The 4,241-nt window shown below is 35.1% G+C and overlaps 1 long non-coding RNA gene across 2 annotated transcripts; it reads left to right on the forward strand.

Moving 5' to 3' along the window:
• Positions 1 to 557: 557 nt before the first annotated feature.
• Positions 558 to 3,819, forward strand: LOC131546309 (uncharacterized). Of its 2 annotated transcripts, none has more exons than XR_009272647.1 (4): positions 558 to 754; positions 1,507 to 1,652; positions 1,878 to 2,108; positions 3,248 to 3,819. It is a non-coding gene; the product is annotated as an uncharacterized LOC131546309 (long non-coding RNA). The 2 variants fall into 2 exon arrangements; XR_009272646.1 differs by having other exon boundaries at positions 1,897 to 2,108.
• The last annotated feature ends 422 nt before the right edge of the window (positions 3,820 to 4,241 follow it).

Consider the following 4,241-nt stretch of genomic DNA (forward strand, 5'->3'; position numbering starts at 1 on the left):
TTTCACTCTGAGTGAAATCAGGTGCTCGGCTCGATGTGTGAGGGGCCATAAATGTGCACTCAGTAATAACCTTCCCTCTCCTCCGTTTTCGCCTCCGCTCTCTCCATCCTGTCTCTTTTTTTCTTTCCGTTGCATTTGCAAGGTGTGATATTGCTTTAATTCAGCCGAAACATGTGGAGAGATCTGGAATATCTCCGGGGATTAGTGGAAGAGGAAAAACTCAACTTCTCTCTCTCTCTGTTTCTGTCCGTTCTCTCCGCCATTGCCAGACTCGGGCAGCTTGTGTTGTAGAGCAGCGGGGTCTGCTGGGAATGAATGTAGTTAGTGCGACCTTTGACCCCGAGAGCTGTTGACATGGAAGGCGGCCAAGAAGGGCTCTTACAGGACCCTTTTGTTAATCTCATTCATGGCTCGCCTTTGCAAAAAAAAACCTAGTTGTGTGTGTGTGTGGGGGGTGTTGGCAGCTCTACTTGCTGGAATGTGCTCTCTCTCTCTCTCTCTCTCTCTCTCACTTTTTTTTTTCCCAGGCTTATTTGGAAGAAACGGTGGGCCCATGACCAGCCCGGCTGCTTTAGCCCGGACCCTGCCCTTTCAGCTCAATCGACACTGACAGATCCCTGGCCTGGGATTGCCAACTGGCACACAGGAAGAGAATGAAAGAGTGATGGAGAAAGAGCGAAACTCGGACCGGGTCAGAGTGGCAAAGTTGTCGTAATCCAAGTGCCCAAAGTGTCTCGCTTTGAACTCTGTCCAGGTGAAGCAACATGTGCAAGTCATATTTTACCCCCAAATTAAACATTTTTAGGACCAGTTGACATTCTGTTTAATAACAAAAATATATAATAATTTATTTTTATTTTTTTATTTTTCTTAGTGTGAAGAACATTTTAATAATCAAAAGAACCTTTTTCCACTTATAAGAAACTTTTGTGTGATGGAAAGGTTCCATGGAAGTTGACGTTTTATGAGTGCCGATGTTTTACTTTTGTTTTGTTTGTTTGTTTTGTAATTCTCATTACATTCAGATTTCAGATTTTAAAATATTTTTATAAATACTCTACCATTTTTAAATAGTACACTACTGTTCAGAAGTTTGGGGTTGCAAGAAGTCTCCTATGCTCACCAAGGCTGCATTTATTTGAACAAAATATTTGAAGTAAAAATTGTGAAATATTATTAAAACTTATTCTGTTGTAAAATGTTATTTACTCCAGTGATCAAAGCTGAATTTTCAGCATCATTACTCCAGTCTTCAGTGTCACATGATCCTTCAGAAATCATTCTAATATGCTGATTTGCTGTTCAAGACACATTTCTGATTACTATCAATGTTGAAAACCGTGATACATTTTTATTGTTCAGGATTCTTTGACGAATGTGAAGTTCAAAAGAACAGCAAATCTATTGTAACATTGTATGTCTTTACTGTCACTTTTGATCAATGTATTGCATCATTGAAGAATAACAATATTGGTTTCTTTCTCAGTTTCTTTTTTTATATTGCAGTAATGAGTATAAATCTGTTTGGCTGCTGGATGAATGTCATACGGCGCGAGTCCTGAGCTCATCGGTGTCGTGGCCTTGAGCGAGATACTTGACCTCCGAATCCTCCAGAGGGACTGAACCTGTAATAAGTTCATGGCTCTTCTATGGTGAAATGATTCTCTTCTATACTTTTAAATTGATCAGATGTTCAAGTAAAGCAGTCGGCTCTATGGATGTGCTCTTAATATCATTCTTGTGCACTATTAAGGGCTCATAATTACAGCTCTCAGGTTCAATCATGCACAAGTAACGCAAATAGCAAATGCAAACACACCATAGAGTGAATTGCACGCTCCATTTGTTCTCACTGCGTCTTTATTCTTCACCTATAGAGTTCTCCTCCTCTCACAGAATGACGGCACGGCGGTTTCACTCTGGTCCAGCTGAGTGAATTAACATGGTCCCAGGCTGCAGATTATATAGCACGTTAACCACTGAAAGAGATGTGCACCGTTCAGGAAAAAATCAATCAAGATTAGCTTCTCCACCTCTCAATGGAGCACTGTGAACCTCCTCAGGGGGTTAAGCTCCAATCCCAGAGCTGAGAGAGAGAGACAGATATGGTACGCAATCAGTCATTATGTGTTTGATTAAATATTTACACCTTCTGTTTCTCTGCCTTCACTTGTACTTATATATTATGTCTGTCTCTGTCTAGTTCTTTTTCACTTTCAGATCTTTTTATCCACCTTATAATAGTACAGACATATCAATGTAATATTATTACAATAATATTTAATTGTAATAATAATATTGATTTAATTACATATTTAATAACAACATTTTTTTTCTAGAAATGCTAAATTTCATATTAAAATGATTTTTAAATAATCATTGAAATATATTATATTTTTTATTATTATTTTAGGAATGTTTGACACACATGTTGTTGACAATTAAGAACCTCTGATTACTTTAATGTACCTAAATTAGTTTCAGTGTATAATGATGACAATAATAATTATTTATTATTATTATTATTATTATTATACATATTGTAATATTTTTAAATAGTACATTACTATTCAAAACTATGGGACCAGTAAGATTTTTAAATGTTTTTGTAAGAAGTCTTTTCTGCTCACAAAATCTGCATTTACTTAATAATAACATTTAACTTTTATTTATTTAATAACAAAGACATTGTATATGCCACAAATGCTAAATAACACATTTAAAACTGTTTTATTTGTTTATTTAATAAATAATAAAAATTAATTACATTTACAAAAGGATTTAATTTATAAAAATATGAATATTATTATAATATTATACACATTTATTAGATATATAAATGGTTTTATTTATAAAAATGCATATGCATTATCTAAATGCATGTAAAAAAAATAATTCATGAATAATTACTAAATAAATGTAATTTAAAAAAGTAATGATATTCTTAATAATAGAAATAATTATAATTCAAATTCAAATGTTTTTTTTGTCATACATACAACCAAACATAGTACAACATGCATTAAAATGATTTTTCTGACGCAAGTCACAATAGAAAATATATAAATAAACATAAATCAGAAAATCTATGTATATGTGTATATATATGAGAAGATATAAAGTATATTCCACAATATTCTGCATTGCCAATATATAAGATTTTCAGGCCTCTTCTAACTGTAGCCAGAAATTCCAACATCTAAATCATCAATGATTTGTGATGATTCTCTATTATTTCTGTCTTTAGGGACTGGCGCTCACAGGGCAGGTCTAAATCTTTCAGCCGTCTCAGTCTTTAAATGAAAAGACACTACAAAGAGAATGCGTAACGTTGGAAATAAGAAGAATACACTCACCTGCAAATCAAAGGAATGAATAAATACAGTTTGGAGAGTGAGCGCCGCACCGCACCGCACCACGCCGCGCCGCGCCCCTCCCCTCCGCCGGCTTGGCCAGCTGAGTCTGTTGCATGCTGGGATAGGGGAAGTGCCTGCCGGGGCTCCACAATGGCGGGCGGGTGGATTTGGGACCCTCCTCTTGTGTTGGTGTTGGCGGGGAGGCCTTCACAGTCTGCTCAGCACAGCTGGATCCCTCACAAACCTCCCTGACTCCGGCTTCAGTCTGCAGCCTCTCTGCTCACTTCAGAACGCAGAAACATGTTTATTTCTGACGGCCCCCGGTGCCGTCTCGGCTTTTGTAGGCCAGACGCGAGTATCACACCATCAGCATGGAGGACGGATGCTGCTGCTCAATCATCTTTCCTTCAAATACAGATTTGTTTCTTGTTTATATTCAGTAATCCTCTATGTCTGAATATTAGTACAGTGTGCTCTATTTGAAATGCTCAGTTTCATTTTAAAAGCATGTTCTACAGTAAAAGTATTAGTATCAGAAATATATTTCAGATCCTTTGAAAACTGATTGAATTGAAATTGTTCAAAGCCATTAACAATAAACCACACAGTTAAATTATATTTTATATTCTAAATTATTGTACCAAGTTCTTAACCTTAAACAGCCCAGAATTAATGTAACTAATGATTTATTATTATTATTATTGATTTAAAAAATTGAATCGTTAATAATAGTATTGTTAATAAAATAGTTAATAATAATGTATTCATTATTTTGCATTATTGAATTATGGTTTTGTTCTTCTCATTATTAATAATGAATAAAAATAATACATCATTATTATTATTATTAATAAAATAATAATGAAACACACTATTATAAATCAT

This window comes from Onychostoma macrolepis, chromosome 08, assembly GCF_012432095.1.
Source record: "Onychostoma macrolepis isolate SWU-2019 chromosome 08, ASM1243209v1, whole genome shotgun sequence".
Taxonomy (NCBI): domain Eukaryota; kingdom Metazoa; phylum Chordata; class Actinopteri; order Cypriniformes; family Cyprinidae; genus Onychostoma; species Onychostoma macrolepis.